Genomic DNA, 23,253 nt, shown 5'->3' with positions numbered 1-23,253 from the left:
TCCAAATTTGGTAATTCTCTGAGATTATTTCTTTGAAGAGATTACAGATGCCCTTGGTCTGTACATATATCCCTTCTTCAATGCCTATTATTCATAAGTTAGGATGCTTCATATTATCCCATATTTGCTGGATGTTTAGGTTTTGTTGCTGTAGAGATTTCTGTATATCGCTAACTGTGTTTTCGGTTTGGGATGTACTGTCTTCTTTTTTTTTTTTTAACATGTCATTTACACTCACATTTTATTTTATTTTATTTTTTATTTTTTTATTTTTTAATTTATTTTTTATTGGTGCAATATATTCATACATCATAGTGGTATAAAGAAAATACTTTTGTAGACATACATGCACATATCGCCTAGTTAGCCCCTACCCGATCCCCACCCCATTCCCTCCCCATCCCTCCTTCCCATGCTTGGCTTAGTTGTTGACATCTAGTATTATAGCAATTTATACAATATTAACATTGATAATCTCACATAACAGTTTCATTTGTCTGGTACCAAACTTTTGATGACTTAAAGATAACATTTCAATATTTCTTTTTGCTTTCTTTCTTACCAGAGAATATTTTTTTCTTTTCTTTTTTTTTTTTTTAGGTGAAACTATCATACATTTATTTATTTATTTTTCAGAAAAAATCTATCCTGATATGGAATATGGACTCTAGATACCCAAAACAATCTCAAAGAAAAACAAAGCTAGAAGATGTATATTTTCTGATTTCAAACCATATAAAGCTACAATAATTGAAACAGTGTAGTACTGTTCTAAAGGCAGATATATAAACCATTGGAGTTAAATAAAAGCCTAGAGATAAATTCTTCCATACATTGTCAAGTTATTTTTGACAAGGTTTCCATGAACTTTTGGTGGAGGAAATACTAATCTTTTAACTAAATATTGTTGAAAAATAATAATAAATGAAAAAGAATAAAATTGGACCCTTACCTAACACATATACAAATATTAACTCAAAATAGATAAAAGACCTAAATATAAATCTTAATACTATAAACTTTTAGAAGAAAATTTGGGTCATAAAACCTCACAACATTGAAATTGACAGTGATTTCTTGGATATGATTTCAATGGCACAGGCAACAAAAGGGTAAATAAACTCCCTAAAAAATAAAAAAAAATATTGTATATCCAAAGACAATGTAAACAGAGTTAAAAGTTACTGATCCTCTTCCTCTGTCTTCTAATATTGATATTCTGTTTTCCATTTCATCTAATCTTCCAGAATTTCTTTCTATTGCTGTCTTCATTTCACTTATTGCCTCTTTCATTTCATTCCAGACCTCTTTCTGATTCTTTTTTTTAGCGATTCTAACTCACCTTTCCCCTCCTCTAGACCTGTTTTAAATCCTTTCATCATATTGTACATCAAGATTCTGAACTCCCCTTCTTGCATTTCTATTAGGTCAGTATTCATGATTTCTGCTATCTCTTCATAATTCCTGGTTCTCATATTTATAGCGTTCTCTGTCCTGTTTTTCTGGTTTCTACCCATTGTTTGTGAGTATTATGCTTAGTCCAATCTTAATATTAGGAGTTTAGGGGTATCGGCAAGTCAGCAGAGCTTTTCCAGTGTTGAGGGTGGGTGATGTGGGAGGAGCTGGGGTGATGGGTAAAGGAGTGAGATTAGGTAGAGGATATGTTTAGGTTGAGAAAGACTTTAAGTATGATAAGGTAATATCTTGCTGAGAATGAGAGAGAGTTTACTAGTAGGACTCTTGTTGTTAGTAGAGTAAGTATGGATATATATATATATATATATATATATATATATATATATATATGAAAGTTAAAGTAAAAGAAGGATGGGTTAAGAAAAAAAATAAAATAGCAATAACCATACCAAAACAAAAGCACTGTAAAAGCAAAACAAAACAAAACATCCACAATAAAAGTAAAACAAACAGTCCTACTTATTTACGAATATGGGGTCAGGTCCATATAATATTTGTGTATCTGATAGCTTTGGTAGCTTTCAGAATATAATCCAATGTCTCTTAGTTTTCTTTGTACTCTATTTTTATCTTCTTAGGTCACTCTGGGTGTTTGGACACCTTTCTTTCCTTTAACTGCTTTGGGTTTATGTGTCAGGATGTCTGGTATCACTGTTATTGGATTCTGTACAATTCCCAGGTTCTGCGAAATTCCAACCTGTAGTCAGCACCTCTGCACTCACCACCCTAGACTCTGGCCTGTGCTTCCCTACAGCAGGAGTGGAGGATGTCCAAAGTAGACTTGGAACCTCCCCCTGAGGCCCTGTGCAGATATTGTGTCTCAATGGATTTCCCTGTGTCTCTGGAAATTCCAAATGCTCTAGCTGGTGTGGTCCCAAGATGTACCCTGGGCAAAGGAATGCTGGTTCCTGGATGCCCACACTTACTGCCAGAGCTCTGCCTATTCTGAGAGTGCACGCTGGGTGTGCTGCTATTACTGGATCCAGGTGTGAGTGGGTGCTATGCTCCAGGGGCACGGGATAGGTGCACAAGGGTCCGGATGCACAGGCGCTGTGCAGCGTCCAGCAATGACCTCTACCTCCTGCGGGACGCAGAAGCTGGGGGCCCTGAGAAGATTTCACGGGTGCACAGAGCTTTCACTGCCTGGAAGGCAGGCCTCTGGCAAGGTGGGTGTCTGGGCTCCAGTGGGGGGCGGGGGCTAGACACAAAAGGCAAGCTCCAATTGAGGGGTGGTGGTGGCGCAGGCACTGACTACTAGCAGGGGTTCGGGGCACAGGCAGGGTGCATGAGGAGAGTGCTGGGTTCTGAGGCGTGGGACAGATGCCCCGGGCCAGTGCTAGGGGCTGGGGCTGGGGTGCATGCTAAGACCCGCACTTTCCTTGGACGCGCTCAGGTACCTGGCTTCCTTGGTCCAGGCGTCTGTGTCCGTGGGAGTTTCTGTGCTGTTGTTATCCAATCACTGGTGAGCACACAGAATTCTGCCATGGGTGCTGCTTGCTGCTTAAGATGAGGCTCTATGTCCGTTTTCAGTCTTGGATTATCTTGCCACGGTGATTTCAGTCAGGGCTCAGGAGTGCAGTTTGGGCTGCCAGGCAGCCCGCACAGGCAGCCATTAGCGGGCGTCCCGATTGTATCTGCAGCAGGTCTGGTGTCTGATCTTTGTTCTTCTTCTTCGAGTTCAGGGTTCCGCCGAGGTACCTATATCTGTTTTGGTTCCTGGGATGTATTTATTTTGTTGATTAAGACACTGTTTTCTAAGTAGTTGAACTTTATTTGTTTCAGCTACTGAGAAGTACTGTGTCCATCAGTGGCCATTTTTTCTAAACTCGTAATAAATTATTTCTAAATTTTTTAATTTAATATTTTAGTCAATGAGTGACGGAAACCATAAAATATAAAAATTGAGTTAAATTAGGAACACTATATCTGAGACATAAAATAAATGACAGCTTTTATTACTTTTTTACTTTCTCTTTTTATTGATTGTAATCTCAAATAAAAACAAAATTCTTTTTGTCAGAAGAAAAAATTTCCTTATAATAATTAAAACAAAACTTGGGTATATAAAATAAAACTACCATAAGATAAAGAAAATATCTGTGCAGAGCCAAAGTTGTTGGGGTCCAGCACTAGCAGGAATCAGGGGTCATGTTTTGCTGAGAGAAAAGTCGAGGTCGAGAGTGAGAGAAGACTCTGACACAGGAGACCAGATGCAAGCTTCTCTAACTTTATTCAGGATTTGTTACAATCTTTATACTTTCTTTCTTGGCAGGATAAACAAAACCACAGTCACGCAAGCAGAAAACTTCAAGGTCAGAAAAAGTCTTTAACAGACTTCAGGACAGCGTGCCAGGCATTTAATAAATCATAGAAAGTATGCTTTGCCTCATAACATAAGGTCAGCTTGAACTTAATCTTATATGTTGGCTCAAACTAAGGTCAGCTTGAACTTTATCTTTGGCCCAAACTTTATCCTTGGGGGAAAAAAATCTTTGCTGACTCAGTCTCTCCTATGCCGCTGCCCATTAGTTATAATGCTTATTCATAAAATTCCAATTACACATAATAATCTAAATAATCTTAAAACATTTCTTTGAAGAAGGAGATGCTCATACTCATAGGGGACTTAGGCTTTTGCGAGTCCCCTGGCTGAGCTTTTGCTCAAGGCCTGCACGAGATATTGTAGCACAATGTTAATTAAACATTAAGGCCACAGGGTTCAACATTTTTTGAGAAAAATGTTCAAACCAGAACCAAGCATAACCTAGTATTTTTGTTCAGGACTGTAGAAACCCAGAGGTCTGTCCTTCAATTTGCTCAAATATATACTTCTATTTTGGAAACCAGTTCTTACTAGGTGTGTCTGTGGCTTTCAATCCCATAACATTAAGGAAAATGAAAAAAAAAAGCTTATATCTAAATTTAGTGATTCATATTTGTGTCACAGAATTGAATCTGTATTTGGATTTTTGAGTTTCTGTCAGAAGATCCTACACCATAGAGGGAAAAAATGTGACAAAGACATGAAGCACAGATTCAATGGGGAAACTAGAGGGCCACACTCAGAGGTGAAGTTCCACTGGCTTTTCTACAGACCTTATTGTCACTCCAATTAGGAAGGTGACATTCAGACACAGAAGAATATTTTCAGAAAGTTCATAAAATAAAGTTAACAAGTAAACTGCTCACATTGTACAGAAGAACCTTGAGGCAATGGTTAACAGGTGACATATTTAGGTATTTGTGACAGCAATGAAAACAAATGAACCTTTACGTTGGAGGAACAAACTGCTTCCATTGACTTTAATAGTGTGATCATTTGCGATTTTCTATGGTTGCCAAGAATAGTTTGTCAAAGTACTTTCTGATAATCCTCTGTATCTCCGAGATGCCCACAGTAATACCACATTTTATTCTCTTACTTTAGTAATTTGGGTTGATTCTTTCTTTTCATTATATCTATCTCATTTATTTTTTAAGAAGAACATTTTTGGTTTTGTTGATTTTTTGTATGTTTACTTCTCTACTTCATTTATTTCTGCTCTGATATCAGTGACTTCCTGTCTTACACTGGCTTTTGGAAAAGTATTCACATTTTAAAGGGCTTTGAGGTATCAGAGCCTTAGGTTCTTTCAAGGCAATTGTAGACCTGCAGCTGGCAGTCACATTTTTCATGTTTCCTCTATTCTTTATATATAAAAAGCTACCTTATAAAGCAGACCTTGTACTGGTGATAAAGATGTTTGAGGGTCTGTGAGAGGCATTTGTTTATATAAAATAAATATTATTAGTAGAGGAATAGCAATCTAAGACCCCCTAATAGGATGTGCCCATAAATTAGGATATAGCCATTTTAGATTATTAGTTAGTTGTTGATACAATGCAGTATTTTGATCTGATTTGTGGTTAGCAGATGTGGTACATAAGATTTGTTGCTGAAGTGGGTTTCTATTTAAGGTAATGTTATCCATAGAGGCCATTTTTAATGATCCCTTCATGTTCTCCCAAATATGTAGAGTAGCATTTCTTTCATGGTGTGTAACACAGATAATGGTCATGACTAGTGTCACCATGTAGGCTCTGTCTTTTAATGAGAGCCTGTTGTTCTTTATCTAGACATATTTTGCCTCTAAGACATCCACCCCAGTTGCTATCATATTGAATGTATATTTGTCTTATAGATCATAATTTGAATGACATTGGTCATAAATTGGTTAACAATATGAGCAGTATATATGTGTTTCATAGTCAGCAATAGATATGAGAGATATCAGAGAAGGTATTAAGATGAGGAACTGCTAATTTTTCTTTGAAACCGTGTAATCCTTCATTTTCTAGAGATGTGTGATATTTATAGGGAGCTATCATTGCAATTGTTTTGTTACTATCCATAGTGTAGTAATGTTTATCTGTGTGACTCTGGAGTGAGTAAATCAAGAGAACAAATAGTCTTGAGTAATATTTAATATTTATGTGTCATTACCATTATTTATGATATATTGGAGCTTAAGACTAAAACATAAGGCCAAGGAACACATACCATATTAGCATCATTAACATTATGTGTAAGGCTTATGGTATAAATGAAAAGATGAAAATAATTTTCAATTAACTGGTTTCTAGGAAAGAATGGAAGTCTCAGACTTGAAACTTCATTATACTATGAGCTTCAGGAGTGAAAGTGTTTTCAGAATTTCTTTTTTAGTGGCTTTATAGTTAGTGTACAGAAAAGCTTCTGATTTTTTAAGATTGATTTTATGTCCAGAGACTTTCTAAATGCTGTTTACTCAAAAAAATATTAATAAGATAAATAAATCTCTATCCCACCTAACCAAAAAAAGGGAGAATCAACCCAAATTACTAAGATAAGAGATGAAAAAGAAGATATTACTATTGACAGTGTAGGAATCCAGAGGAATATCAGAAACTACCTTCAAAAACTATACTTGCCAGGCATGGTTGTGCGTACTTGTAATCCCCACACTTGGGAGGCAGAGACAGGAGGAGCATGCATGTTTGAAGCCAGCCACGCTGACTTAAGAGTCCCTGTGTCCAAAATTAAAAAAAAATATAAAATAGGTTTGTGAGTTCAGTTCGAAGGTGTAAGGGCTTTCAGGAACCCAGTACCACCAAAAAAAAAAGTAAAAATTATACTTAACAAAATGGAGTGTCTGCAAAAATTGAATACTTTCTAGATAAATTCAATCTGCTTAAATTGAGTCAAGATGATACAGAAAAATTAAAAAATAACAATCAAAGAGAGTGAAACAACAATAAAAACCTTACCATCAAAGAAAACCCAGGACCAGGTGGTTTCCCAGATGAATTTTACAAAACCTTTATAGAAGAGGTAACCCCAATACTCTGCAATCTATTGTTTTTTTAGTTCATGAAAAACATGACTCTCCCAAATACCTTCTATGAATGCAACATCACATTAATACCAAAACCAAATAAAGATGGTTCTAGAAAGAAAAACTACAGACTATACTATACTATACTATACTATACTATAGTATAGACTATACTATATCTTTGATGAACTTGGATGCAAAACTGGTAAACAACAAAAAACAATATTATCAACACGTATTCAAAACCACATCAAGAAATCATATACCATGACCAGGTAGGGTTATTCCCAGGGATCCAAGGCTGGTTCTGCATATGAAAATCAATCTGTGTAATTCATCATATAAACAGCACCAAAGAAAAAATTCATACGATCATTTCAATAGATGCTGAAAAAGCATTTGATAAAATTCAGCATTCATTTAGGATAAAAGCACTGCATAATCAAAATAGCAGGAACATACCTCCATATCCTAAAGTCAATCAACAATAGGCCCATAGCCAACATTATATTAAATGGAGAAAAACTTTGAGAATTCCCTGTAAGAATAGGAATAAAACAAATATATCTATTATCACCTCTTCTCTTTAATATAGTACTTGAGACTAGCCAGAGCAATAAGTCAAGAAAAGAAAAACAAAGGAGTACAAATAGGAAAAGAAGAACTAAAACTCTCACTATTTTAGATGACATGATACTATACTTTCTAGGCCCAACAAACCCAACCAAAAGGCTTATATAACTAATCAACAAATTCAGAAAAGTCCTTGGTTTCTTTTTTTCATCATTTTCATTCGGCACTCTTTAGGCATCCCTTGTTGGGAATGACCAACAAACCTGAGTGTAAAAGAATAACAAAGACCGGGGCATGGTGGTGTATACTTTTAATCCCAGCATATGGAACATTGAGAGAGGAGAATTGCAGTCCTCTGACAGTCTTGGCTACTTTGTGAGGCCCTTTCAAACTCAGTGAGACCCTATTTCCAACCAAAGAGTAAAAAAATATGGCTAGGAGATTAGCTTGGAGGTAGAATTCCCTTGAAGATTTGCTGAAACAAACTTGCTCAGTCCTGGGAAGCAATAAAACTGAGTCTGTGTGAGACCAAGATTCTCAGAAAGATGAACAAGGGTTTCGGTTGCAGTTCTTCAGCCACTTATCTGCAGCGATTTTTTTTCCCTTTATGAAATAAACTCCTTTAAGCTCCTGTTCACGGGGAAAACCCTGAAATAATAATTGACATGGACAACTGCCTTCTGTGAAATTGGCAATGTTTTATTTTCCATCACCAGTATTTATACCCTATACCCAGTGTAAGCACCAAAGGACAATAGTGAGGCATTAAGTGTAAACTAGATAAACAGGATAAAAGAAGATCCATGGTGTCACAGTTTAAGATTCATCTGGGACTAGGTGATTGAAGTCACTCCCCTTGGCCTTTGTCATTGGAATCAGGTTTCTGGCCTTGGGTGAGCCTTAGGGGGCAAGGTCTGGAGTCCAGAAAGGCATCCGGGACAGGCAGGCATCTGTAAAGGCGGGTGTGTGTGTGTGTGTGTGTGTGTGTGTGTGTCACACCCAAAGTCCATTTGGGGAAAATTCAGTCTTCTAGGATCTCCTTTGATCCTTCCAGAGTCTTTTTGTCTCTAGGGCTTAGTCCAGGCCCTCCTTTATCAAGATCCATGAGCTGCATTGCAGATTTGTCTGGTCCTGTCTGCTCCGCCATCCCCTATAAGGCAATACTTATTTTACAGTTAGTAAAACAGGGCAAAAACATTATAACACAGGTGATTGGATTTCTATGATTGTTCTTTAATGCATGATTTGGGGGCAGACTTTTGAGTTTTTTACTGTCCTGCTGCTGAGTCACTAACTAAGGCCAGAGAAGAGCTTATGAGCATCTCTTAAGAGGAAAAACAAATGGCCCAAGTTCCAGAGACAGTTTTGCATCTCTTTGGGAAATGGGGCAAGAAGTGGGTTTGCAGCTTCCCCTGCTGGTAGAGAGATGCTGGAAGCTAATCTTTAGATCAAAAGACTTGCCCTCGGAAAAAAGCAAAAGGAATTTTGCAGCCCCTGAATTCTGACTGCCGTTTATTACAGCTGGGATAATATAGAGAAATTCTGAAGGCTCAGAAATTCTACTAGAAAATTTATCTTTCATGGACTTAACTTTTTCCCCAGTCCTAATTCTTGGGATCCTGTTTTAGATCATTGGGGCTTATTAGTGTAGAAATCTAAGAGCAGGGAGTATTTCTGCCAGAGATGATGCCTTCTTCCTTGGGGCATGGCCTCCTTGGACCTTGCCAATATATACAAGCACAAGCGTTTGTCAGGCTCGTATTTGCCGAGGGGGGCAGTGGCAAAGATTCAAAGGGGCAGGCTAGGGGACTACACAAAGAAGTGACGTCATATTGTCTGTTTTCTCATATATTGTTGTCCCTCTAAGTAGGAAGCTTACATTTGGACACTGCTGTGTAGATGTAGAATGCCTGTGAGGTAGTGGTTAAGAGGAAAACTACTGATGAAGAATCTACAGAAGGTCCTTGGGACAATGGTTATTATGTGAGATGTCTAGGAGTTTGTGTGAGGTAGAAAACCAGTAATGTTTACCTTAGAGGAACAGGTTGTTTTTAGTGAGTTAAAAAGTGGTGTTATAGCTTTCCAAGACCCTTCAACTTTTAGAAGGCCAATGTTCATCTGTTTTTGGCAGTAATCCTCTCCAAAAATTCAGAAAGAAATAACTTTTCTGGCATCTGTGGCCATGAGTGTCAATTATTCACCTGGAGTAATAAACATGCATGGATAAAAAGGTGTTCGTTTCCAGTAATGGACAAGTGAGCAACCATGAAGAAATTTCTCTTCCTCTTCCTTGCTTTCCTCGGAGCTTCTGGTGAGTTTCCTATTAAAAATTCAGCAGTTGTCTTTCCATGTAAGTTTGTACAAACAACATATTATTATTTATGATATGTCTTAAGAAAATTAAAAATTTAAAACATAATTAATTAGGTTTAGAAATTATTAAAAAAGCCCCTGGCCTTAGCAATAGCACAGTGAGCCAGTTCCAAGTAGAGGACTTAAAAACGCCATACGTTTTGAACTTTGAGCTAAATTTAATGAAGGAGAATAAAAGGAGAGTAGACATGAAATACGTGCTTGTCTTGAGACCTTTAATAATTTACAGATAATATATGAAGCATATTTGTGCTCCTGGAATTGACTGAGAATTTCAAAGTCAGAGTCTTGAGTAGTAAGCATTTGTTTTTATAACTGAAGAGGAAAAAAGGTCAAATATGTTCTTTCTCAAGGTCATAAACCTTAGGGATATTTAAATGGCAACTTGCTAATAAAACATCTCTGCTATATGTATGCCATTCAGTTTGCAAAAACTAAATAAAAGAAACATATTTCTATTCTGAAACTATTGTTATTTATACTATTAAAACTTACTGCTACCTTTTCCTAAATTAAACAGGAATAAATTCAATCCCTGTCTACATGACTTGAACCTGTTTTTCTAAACTTATTTTCAAGAAATGAAAATATAGATAATGTAAAAGAATCCGTTTTTAAAGTTTTAGGAAATTCTGACAAAGCAGAGGACACTCCAAAATATGGAACACATAAGTAAATACTGGAAGAAAAATAGTGACAAGAGGAAATGTTGAAGGAAGAAAAACAAAATATTTTAAGTGATTTAGTAAAAAGATTACCCTTGAACTATAGAGAAAAATTGAGAGAATGAAAGCGCAATATTTCTATTTCCTTCCCTGCCAGAAAAATGTTACATAAGTCCTAAAATTTTTCCTTTTTTTTTTTTTTTTTTTTTTCGTGGTACTGGGGTTCCTGAAAGCCCTTCAACCTCCGGGCTTCACTCCCAGACCTACTTTTTATTTTTGGCTACAGGGTCCCTTAAGCCAACGCAGCTGGCTTTGAACCCGCACGATCCTCCTGTCTCTGCCTCCCAAGCATGGGGATTACAAGTGTGCACCACCATGTGCGGTGTAAAATCTTTCACTCTAATACCTGATGGAGACTGCAACAATAACAATATACCTACCACCACAAATATGCCAGAAAGATAACTGCAAACTTTCTACCTAATTGCATTGCTATATATTCTCTGTAGCAGTCGTCAAGCATTTATTTTATAAACAGGACTGGATGTAAACTTTTTGGTTATGTGTTTGTGATGTGTGTGTAGGTGTGTGTGTATGTTATATAAAATGTAAGCACACAACATATTTATGATGTTTAAAACACAAATCTAAAAGTTTGATTGTTGTTAATAGTGATAGAAATAGGATATAAATTTTTAAAAATTTGAATGATTTTAATTTAAATACTATTTATTGTTATGGGAGACAATAAAATAATCTGTTTTATAGTAAGTCTAAAAAACCATCATGGTTAAAAAGTATTCATAAGATGGACTTCTAACAGAGCTTTCATCTTCTGCTAGTGGCTTTCTTCACTGATAATGTTGATGAGAATATCATTGGGGGCTACACCTCTCCGAAGAATGCTATTCCTTACCTAGTGTCCCTGAGCACTGGTAACCACTTTTGCAATGGTGCACTCATCACAAAAGAGTGGGTCCTGACTGCAGCTCAGTGTTTCAAAAGGTAAGTGACCACTATTCAAATTCCAGTGTTCAGGTATCATTTTAACCTCAAGCCCCCCAAAAACACATGTAGAGTAAATTTGAGTTATTTAAGAGGGATAAAACATCAAGATACTAAGATTCTGATTGTTACTTCAATAATATTGTTTTATATTTGGGGACTCTTACATGGAGCATGACCTTTTAGATTTCCATGCTTTCTTATTTTTTATTGAGGCATTGTAGTCATATATCTTAATGGTAGAGGCATACATGCAAACACCATTTATTTAGCCTTTACCCACTTCCAACCCCCATTCTCTCCTCCTTCCCTCATTCTCATGTTTGGCTTAGTAATTGACTTCAATATGTTTGTGAATGTACATTAGGAAATATCTCTCTTCCCTCCTCACATCTCCCTCAGTTAGGATGCCTTATTTGCTCATCTACAGTTTCGCCTTTCTTGTCTAGACTTCTAGATATAACTTCCATTTCTTGCTTGCTTCTGCATATTAGGAAAATCATCTAATTTTTTTACTTTTTGTGACTAACCAATGTCACTTATAGCCCCACAGTTCACAGTCGTCAAACTAAGGAACCAGCTAAGATGGCCATCAAAATGTGAATGAATTACACAACTATGGGATATGTTCAAGTGAAATTTTACTCAGTCATAAAAAGGAAATAGAATACCATTATTCACAGAAAAATAGATATAACTGAATAATATTATGATATGCATGATTTCTTTTCAAATGAAGATACTATAGATATGGAGAGAAAACCATGGTTGATAAAGGATCTCCAGAACTAGCTAAAGAAAATTAATAAGTACCTAATCCTAATAATTATCACTTAATTGGAAAAGGTAGCATAAGAGAGTAAGAAAATGTATCCTATAATAACATATCAAAAAAAAAAACATGACCCATGCATACTGCTTGATACTCTGCTATGCATTTAATACTAGCTACTCAATAGTAGCAAACAGAGGAGAAATGGCCAATATGATTATTCTTATTTTACCTTGTATACTTTTAGTGGGGTCCTGTGGCAGTTTATTCTTATATCTTACTCTTCTAACAAGATGATAAATAGTCAGTTTCTAATGGAAATGGCACTTGCCTATGACACTCTCTAACATTCCTCTGAATGGTTTTGGTAGTTCATTAGGCTTTTTGTAGTCCATCAGGCACAATTACCTGGGTGACTAAATATTTGAAGAGAATGAGGATTTTGTTCATCATGTGGGGGTGTGGTTAAAGAAAGAATAAAATTTTAAAGTTAGATATTAAGGAAACATTTAATCTTTTCACCCAGGGGACTCAGGGTTCACCTGGGTAAATACAACACTGATGGCACAAAGAGAGGTGTGCAAAACTTTGGTGTAAAATATGCCATTATCCATCCAGCGTATTATGCATACATCTATGCGAATGACATCATGATGGTTAAACTAAACAGACCGGCCACCATCAACTCTCAAGTGTCTACCATCTCTCTGCCAACAACTTGTCCACCTGCTGGGACTCAGTGCCTGGTATCTGGCTGGGACAACACAGTGAGCAATGGAAGTAAGTGCTACCTGGAACACTGGAGGCAAGTCTGAGAACACAGGAGGTGAAAGGCATGGCAAAGGCCTACTAGCCTAAATTTTCACTCAAGGCAATGCTTGCAGAGCACAGTTTTGATATATGAATCTAGGAATATACAAATTAAATTCTGGAATACTGTTTCCAGATGAATATAAAATATGGACTTATTATTAAATGACTTATATTAAATGACAAGGTGTTTATCAGAAATGTGATAAGTAATGTGCAGAGATCTAGAAACAAAAAGTGTAAATAGAAGTGCATCTAAAAGATTCTGCACTCCTCCATGTAAACAATGCTTTACAAAAGTCTCTCCACTTGAGAACCACCACCACTTCTATGTTGTTGGCTAGAATTTCTTGTCAAGCCTTCTGTAAAAAATCCTCACCCACATTAAAAGTCATTCGAAAATTGTTAAATATAGTGGGACAGTTGGGAAAAACAAGAGAAAAACTGGGGAAAATTTTAAGGATTGCTGTTTGTAACCTTGCCTTTTACTCTTGGACTCAACAGGCACACCTTCCCTTCTCCAGTGTCAAGATACTATCATCTCTATATCTTCATGCCAAAAATTGTACCCCTATCCAATCTCTCTTGATATCATATGCCTGAGATCCATAGGGGATAGAAATCAATGTTCCCAGGTGAGTTTCTTTGTATTTCATCTTCAGCAAGCTCAGATTTACCCTCCTCCATCTTATTTCTCCATTTCTGAAATATGTGGGACTGTTAAACAATCTGTGTCCCTGATGCTGAGATGTGAGCAATAGCTGTAACATATTGGAAGTTTTCTCTTGGTGATATTGATAGTGTCAGAAGAAAACATGGATAGAACCATGTTTGTATGTAGTACACCCTGTTAGCCTTCTGAAGAGTTATATAATGCAAAGCAATTCTAATGGAAGAAGTATAACTAGTGGGGTAGAATTAAATATGTCCTAGCCTTGCTTTTGATTGGGAAATTGGGGCTAATAATGAAAGAAAAGAAGCTATAAGCAAAAATGAAAAACAGTAATAATAAGCCTGGCATGGTGACACACACTTGTAACCTCAGTACTTGGGAGCCTGAGACAGGAGGATCACGGGTTCATGGCCAGCCTTAACTATGTAAGGGAGGCCCTTCACAACTTTGTGAGACCTTGTTTCAATATAAGGAATAACATTATGGCTGGAGGTGTAGCTCAGAAATAAAATGCCTCTGAGTTAAATCCCCAGTACAACAGAAAAAGAAAAAAGTAATTATATAGAAAAGAGATAGAAGGCATATTTTCAGGAAAAGGGGGGAGGCCTTCCATGGACAATCAGGAGATCCTGATGTGGATTCTGAATCCTGGGAAAGAACTTAGATCCAATATGGACATAAACTAAAATCTTTTGCTCCTTCCTCAGGTTGAAGCTGGTTCGCCTGCAGTGAGCAATGGGGAGCTACAGGGCCTCACCACCTTTGACAGAAAGTCTGCTCTGAGAAACAGAGTTCGTTTCTATACACAGGTCTGCAAGCATGTGCACTGGATAAGGTCTATCATATCTAGGAATAAAAATCTTTAGTTTTTCATGATCCTGACCTTGTTAGTCAACTTCACTCTCCATTCTAAGTCTGAAACCAGCATCTAAATAAAAACACTTCATTATGCACTATTTCTAGAAAACTGTGGTCTTTCCTTGGAACTGGAGAACTCTTTTCTAAACTTATTGCTAAGTTAGGACGTGAACAGGGTGCTAAAATATTTTATAGAGAAATATGAAAGATCATTTACTCTTTTAACCTAAACAATGTAAACTTAATGATCACCTAGCCATTGGCAGACTCTACCTGTGACATTGTGAATATAAAGGTATATAAATTCACTGATGTCGCCAAAATTTTTGGAAATGATTACTAGGTACTGGATTCACATATCAGATTTGTTTTGTAGTGAGATTTGGCAACAATACACACTTGTTCATTATTTTTTCAGCATTTTCGCAACATTGTTCAAAACACATGAGTACACAAGTTGAAGGAAGAAACATTTATTTATTTCATCTCTTAGGAGATTCAGAGGCATAAACTGGGTTCACATGGTTCCCAGGTAGTAATCACAGCTACAGTATTTAGGTCATGGAAACAGGAAGCAGGATGGTAGGAGCAGAAAAAGGACAAATATAGAACATCCAGTAAACTTCTATCTGTCCTAGGATTCATCCACCCTACAAAAACACAAAAGACTGCAGATACGGAAAAAACAGAGCATGATGAAACATACCTAGAAATTACATATGTTGATTTATGTCTCACTCTTATCTACCTCTTTTAGTGGCAGTTATTCTCTCCTATCAACAGATTTCCTGGGTGATACTTCATCCAGAAACTCAAGATGTGGAATCTACAAATTTACAGGGCCAACTATTTCTTGTTTTTCTTCATTTGCTTTTATTGTATTGAGGGTTGAAGCCAGGAGCATTCTCATTCTGAGCTACACCTCTAGCCCTATTTTATATTTTTATTTAGTTTTAATCTCTCACTAAGTTTCAGGGGGTCTCATAAACATGGCTGTGAACCTAAAATCCTCCTGTCTCAGCCTCCCAATTACTGGAAGTACAGGCATGCAGCACCACACCTAGCTCCTACTTTTTATATTTCTTCACTGAATTAAGATAGGATTGTTTCCAAGAAAAGATGAAGTAGAAGTCAAAAAGTGAAAAATATTTCTACTACAATAGCCATGGGTATTCATGGTTGCATTATATACTTAACTCTGAAAAATTAAAACATCCTAACTAATTTTTAGTGTAGGGTTAAGTAAGCAGCCATAGCATATACATCAACAAAGAAAGTATAAGTATTTTGTTCATGTGTAATCGCTTTCTCATCTGTGATATTCCTGAATCTGTATGTGATAAGAATACACTGTGACACAAACAGTACAAACCCAAATAGAACCTCATGTTGAGCAGGGAAAATATTTGTGGAATGGTATCTGGATAAAGTGATGGTGACTGTCAATTCAATACTGCTTCTAAAGAACAGAGAACAATGTCAAGAGTAATGAAGACACATTCTGAAAAATCAGAGATTGTACTAAAGTATACTGAATATAAACAAACTTCTAATTCCTTATTCTGTAAGATTCTGGGAGGCATGGCCTTTTTGCTGCCCATGAGAAAATGAAAAGAGATAAAAATCTGAGATTAGCAGCTTTTACATAGAAAAAGTACTTTGTTTGTTGTGTCTAATTATAGTAACAGATAAATTTATCTCTTCCTTGGAAACCTGAAAAGTCCATTCTGAATTTGCAACTTTATGATTATAGCCATTTATATCAATATAAAATGAAGTAATATCTCTTTTTAGAAGCTTAGCTGATTAAGTAAACACATATTGTTTTTTTAATAAGGTCACATGAGAATAATTTTTTTTTATTTCCACCAATCTTTTTCCAAAATCTAGTTGTATGAACAAACAAACCTGAACATGTGTTCGATATCTTTTTTTTATCTAAAAACATTTAGTTTCCTAAGTAAACATTTCTTTTTCCCCCTAGAAATTTATGTAATTTATTTTTATTTATACATTTTGCATTTATTACTACATAGTGTAGAAATATTTGTCAGAAGCATAATAATTTTAAGGTAAAAATTTTCATCTTTTCTTTATTATATTTATACATCATTATGAAGCAAAAATCTTGTGTAGACATAATGTACACATCACCCTGCCAGCACCCAGCCAGTGCCCACCCAAATCCTCCCCATCCCTCCCTCTCATGCTTGGCTTAGTGGTTGAATATAATCTGCATTAGTACATTGTGTGCTTTAGAGGGTTTCCTTCTCCCCTCCTCACATCCCCACAGTTAGGTTGCCTTATTTTCTCCTCTGTAGGATCTTTTTTTTTTTTTCTTTAATCTGGAGTTCCTCCTATGACCCCTTCCACCTTAGATTTCACATATTAGGGAAAGCATCTGCTTCTTTACTTTCTGTGAATGACTTATCTTGCTTAGCAAAATGTCCTCAAGATCCATCCATTTCCCTGTAAATGCTGCAATTGTGGGGTTTTTTTTTAATGGCTGAGTAAAATTCCATTTTATACATACCCCACAGTTTTGTAATCTATTCATCTTTCAATGGACACCTTGGCTGGTTCCATAGTTTGGCTATGGTGAATTGTGCAACTATGAATACAGATACACATGCATTAGTTTGGTAGTTTGGTTTTCCAAAGTGGTTGCACTAATTTGCAATCCCACCAAAAATGTTTTAGAGTTCCAACTTTTCCACATCCTCATGAACATTTTTTGTTCTTTGTGTTTTGAATGGTTGCCATTCTAGTTAGGGTGAGGTGAAATCTTAGGAAAAAAGATACCCTCTTCAATAAATGGTGTTGGCAAACAGGTTAACCATATGAAAAAAAATTGAAATTAGTCCCACTTTCTCATCCTGTACAAGAGTCATTTCAAGATTGATCAAAGTCTTGTAAATTAGATGAGAGATCTTGAGGATTCTTTGAGAGAGCATAGGTCTAACACTGCAATACATAGGCACAGATAAAAACTTTCTCAACGAGACCCCAAAGGCACAACAAAGCAAAAGGTGAATCAATACATGGGATTGCATGAAACTGAAGAGCTTCTGTTCAGCAAAGGAAACTGACAAAAACCTCAACCGAGAGTTAACAGAATGGGGGATTTTTGCTACTTATACCCCTGATAGAGGATTAATATCTAGAATATATAGAGAACTCAAGAAACTCAACACTAAAAACACAAATCATCCAATCAAAAAATAGACACTTCATGAAAGAAGAAATTCAAACGGCCAATAAATGCATGAAGAAATGCTCAACATCTTTGGCAATCAGAGAGATGCAAATCAAAACTACCCTAAGAGTTCACCTAAATCTATCTAGAATGGCAATCATTGAAAACACAAACAATAACAAATTTTGGCAAGGATGCAGAGAAGTGGGAAATCTAAAATATTGTTGGTAGGATTGCAAATTAGTGCAACCACTTTGGAAAATAGTATAGAGAATCCTCAGAAGAACTGGAACAAATCTACCATTTGATCCAGCAATACCACTTCTGGGTATCTGCCCTAAAGAAATGAAACCAAACTACCAAACTAATGCATGTGTATCTATGTTCATAGATGCACAATATATACACAATGGAATTTTATATAATTGCGGTATTTTCAGGGAAATGGATGGATCTTGAAGACATTATGCTAAATGAGATTATTCAGTCACAAAAAATAAGAAATAGGATCCTTTCCCTAATATGTGAAAGCTAGGGTGAAAGGGGTCATAGGAGGAACTTCAGGTGAAAAAGGAGTCTTACAGAGGAGAAAATAAGGCACCCTAACTGTGGGTATGAAAGGGGGGAGAGGGAAACTTTTAAAAGCACATGATGTACTTATTGATATAGCAGTCAACCATAAAACAAGCATGGGAGGGAGGGATGGGAAGGGTGTGGGTGTGGGGACTTTGTAAGGGATGGCTGGGTAATGTGCGCATTTATGTCTATACAAATTTTCTACCCCATTATGATACAATGATACAATAAATACAATGCACTAATAAAAATATATTTAAAAAGCTACTATGTACTTCTAGAGAAATTGTGAACATTAAAGCCAGAGTTTTCAGAACACTAAAGGTCTAATTATATATGGAAGGTGTAACAGGCAAAGATATGTATTTTCTCAGTGATAGAACCCTGGGCCTATTATTGTGACAAGTCTCCTAATAAAATCTCTCTGTTTAAAAGTTATATAACACTCAATCTTAAAAAATTAGAGAAGTGTCTATTTCTATTTTGATCTAGATATTTTTACTACTAAGCCCAATATCAATTATATGTATCTGCCTCAATGCACTGAAACTTCAAATATCACCTATCTAATATAATTTAGAGATTTTACTGCTATAAGAACTTATTGTGTCTTTAATTTTTTGTTAATTTTTATTTTTTATTGATGCATTGTTTTCATATATCTTAATGAGGTATAAGATGCTAGAGGTCTACAGCACACACCAATCATTTAGTCCTTATCCAATTCCCACCAGGTTCCCTACCTCTCTCTTCTTTTCATGGTTATCTTGGTAATTGACTTTGATATGTTTGTGAATGTAAATCATGTGCATTAGAGAATTGTCCTCTTTTTCTCTATTATCCCCCTCAGTTGTAAGAAATTTTAACAACTCAGTGTGTCTGTCACATTTTAGAAGTTTGAATACATTGTAAATGTTGCAAAGATAATTTTATACATACATACATATAAATATACACAATGTATAAAATTATATAATTTGCATATAAAATCTTAGTCATCGATGTTAGGGTCCGAGAATCACCCCCCTTACCCAAATAACGAAGAACACACCAAGGATGTAACACACAGTCAGGCTTTATTGTGCTGCAGCTCTTTATTGGCTAGCGTGTGGTCAAAATTCCTCCACTAGCTTGACTGTCAGTCGAGGAATTGCCCAGCAGCTACCAGAGTGAGACTCTGGCCGAACTAGCATTAGCCACAGTAGACAGCAAGGATAGCGGGTCAGAATTTGACCAAGAGCTCACTTTGGGGTCTGGATTTATAGCCACAGGAGGGAGTGGATACATATGTCAGAGCCCGTCAAACTTAGAATACAACCAATCAGATACAAGGACAAACAAGTACAACCAATAATTTTAGAACATGCATCCACACCCGTCAGAGCCCGCCAACCTTAGAATACACCCAATCAGACACAAAGACAAAAAAGTACAACCAATAATGGTGAGGCCACCAGAAGTCAGAGCCCGCCCAGAATCCGAGCCCACCAAAAACTGCTTATCTCCCTTAGGGTATGTGCTCCTTCGCTAGGGCTGCCTCTGGCCAATTTTGTGGAATGCAGATGTTTCCAGGTAGATACAGGCTTGTAACTCAGGAAGAGCTACTTTTACATTCTAAAACACTTAGAAGTAATTCCTAAAAAGCAATTTCTAATATTCTTTAAACATCAAGCAAGTCTAAAATGAGAAAGACTATTACCGAACAGATGTTGAACCTATACACAAGCAGTTGTACAGAAGCCAGAACTTGAGCAGGTAGTTATTAAAGAAAGACCGGGACTTACAAGTTAACTAGATTCTGAATCCTAAATCCCAATGTCTTAATTCTCTGAAGTCATTCTTAACAGTACCAAGGATGCCTGGCCAGAGGTCAAGGGTCAGGCCCGAGGCTGTAGCCCATGGTGGACAGCAGGGGTCCCTGTCCTGTGCAGTCAGAGGAGTAGTGGAAGGGTGAGGCCAGGCAGTCCTGACCCGCAGCCTGCTCCACTCCATGGGCTCCTGCAGGCCCACTGTCCTAGACCCTCCTGGCCCTTCCCTTCTGCCCTTCTCTTCCTGACCCCTCAGACTTGCCCTGCAGCCGGGGTCTGGACTCCATTCCTGTGAGCCAGAAATATTCGGTATCTATGCCGCTGCCCACACAGGCCTCGGCATCCAGATCCCTCCAGAGGGTTTGCTCAGGCCCTGGCACCGGCCCTGCCACCACAGGGTTGGGGGGATGGAGGAGGACCTCTCCAAACATTGCTCTGTGGCCACCCTGGGCCCGGCTGGGAGCATCTCTGTCCCTACACAGTGCCGTGCTTGGTGGTGTGACTGTCTGAAGTCCCTGGCCTTCCCGCGGGGACCCTCAGAACATTACAAGGATGAGAGCGGGCAAGGAAGGCACACCTGTGGCCTCCTGTGCTCAGTCTGAATTCCCAGCATAAACCAGACCCGGCCTGAGTGGAAGTGCTTGTAAAATGTTCTTTGGACTGGAAAATCCCCGTCCGAGGAGGGGCTGACTTTCTCATTTACCTTGGCTGGGCCAGGCTTATCTCTGCACTGAGGAACCTGTCTGGAGAGCAAATTAGAATGGCCTTGTTCCGGAGGCTGGGGGGAGAGGGTTGATCTAGCTCAGAGATATAGGGCTCATGTTACTCACAGCTGTGGTGGGGGGCAGCGCGGGGAGAACAGAGACCTTGTCCGACAAGCTGGAGGGGGGCCTTCTGGGCATCTGGGCTCACAGATCTTCATTCTGTTTCCAATCTTACCTTACTTCTATATCTTAATTCTATATTCTAATGTCTTACTTCTACAAGGATCCTACCTTAATTCTAATATCCTACTTTCTTATTCCTAATAGGTTCCACACACTAATATTATCAATATCTTATTTCACACCTCATTCTCATTAGGAGAGAAAGTCTTCCCAACTAAACTCTCATGCTGGGGAAGACTCCTCTTCCTGCATCCCTTCATTTCCCCCTTTTTCTTTTTATACTGAGGATTCTTCCTCAGCCATATTTATATCCAAAAGACCATAATGATGTCTGAGGACCAAGAGCTGTACAGCATTCACACGGTTTTTTACAAAGGCTATTACTTGATTTATAGCACATGGGCCTATGATAAGAAGGAGAACTGTAATGATTAGAGGCCCAGCCAGGGCTGAGAGAAGGGTCAACAACCATGGGGAAAAATTAAACCATGATTCAAACCATCCTTTTCAGGACTCCCTTTCCTTTTGATGTTTTTGTAATCCTTCTCTTACTTTAGCCATGGAATCACGCACCACTCCTGTATGATCAGCGTAGAAACAGCATTCTTCACCTAAAGCAGCACATAGTCCACCTTGTTTGAGGAACAAGAGATCTAATCCTCTCTTATTTTGAAGGACTACCTCAGAGAGGGAAGTCAGGGATTTTTCCAGGGAAGAGATAGATTGTTCCATATGTGCTATGCCATTGTCTACTGCCAACCTTAAGGTCGCCATGCCGTGTTGCTGGGTGGCCAGGGCGGCAATTCCTGTCCCTGCTCCAACAAGCCCAAGTCCTAATAGTACTGAGATAATAATAGCAGTAAGTGGTTCCCTTTAAGTCTGAAATGGGCTCCTAATTGGCTCACTTGTGTTTTCTTATTCCAGTATTTAAAGGGGACATCTCCTTGATAATATAAGATGTGGGGTACTATCATTACAATCACAAAAAATTCTTGGGAGGGATCAAACACTGTAGTGGTGATATGGGAAGATATTCCAGTTGAAGAACAGGCCCACCACATATCTTGGTTTGGGCTTACCCAGGTATTGGCGCCCCAATTTGGAGAGGGCAAGGAGGTGGCACACAACTGTTTTTTTGTTTGTTTGTTTGTTTGTTTTTTGTTTTTTTCATGAGGAACCTTCCCAACACATGTCCCTCTACCATTTATTTTAGTTACAGAATTTAAGCCCACAGGCTGCTGTTTCCAATCGGTTGGGGCTTCACTGCTAGGGGTATATGTCTCTTCTACTCCCACCGCCTCACAGAAAGGTAAGGAGGGTTCATAGTATAGCCAACAGGACTCCGTATAGTTTGGAACAGTGTGATTAACAGTATTATAAACAGCCTTAAGCATTGACCATAGTGGATCTGTCCAAACTGATTTTGTAGCAAAAGAAGTGGGTGGGATTGTGGTTGTAGTGGTAGTAATGGTGGTGGTAGTAGTGGTGGCTCAGGTAATTGGCTTTGGGCCTAGCCGCATGGATTCTGTCACCGGTTCTATTGTTAAGAGTAGTTGGGTAAGAACAGCACGGCCGGGTATTATTATTGTAGAGAAGCTGGGAACCTCAGAACCCATGTGCATTCCAACTACTTCAGTCATAGGGGACAAGACTATACCCCAAGTGAACCCCCTTTCCCATTGAGATTCTGCTTTACCCATCTCCGTAAAGTGGATTTTGACTACATTAGCCTCCTCCCAAGTGCTTTCAATTGGATACGGGTGAATGAATTTCATTGATATCAAGCCCGAGTTAACTAACTCCCTCTGGGTTTGTCCATCCGCTGTGATGGCACAATCCCAATAAGCACAATGTAATTTCTGCACGCCCCCATATTTTGCTCTCAAGTTTAACGATTGATGTTCTTGACATACCCAAAATCCTTTCTTCCTCATATCATCACGGGTTATAAGCTTTTTTCTAGGGTCACTTTTGGCATTAACACCCCCCATTATTGTTTCCAGATTAAAATACAAGCCTGGAAGCCACATCAGTGGGGGGGCCACGTTGGACTTTGAATTCCACATCTCATGGGTTACCGCACTTCTAAACACCCAAGTCTGCTTAACCAGACTATGCAGGTTACCAGGATAGAGCAGGTGGAAGGGAGTAGCATTAGTCCGGTTCAGGATCATTCCAAGGAGAAGAGAAAGGAGGAGAAGACCAGCCATTATCCTTCCTTCTGGTT

This window comes from Muscardinus avellanarius (genome assembly GCF_963383645.1).
Source record: "Muscardinus avellanarius genome assembly, chromosome: 9".
Taxonomy (NCBI): Eukaryota; Metazoa; Chordata; class Mammalia; order Rodentia; family Gliridae; genus Muscardinus; species Muscardinus avellanarius.
The sequence above is the reverse complement of the archived record's forward strand: the minus strand, read 5'-3'. Positions refer to the sequence as shown.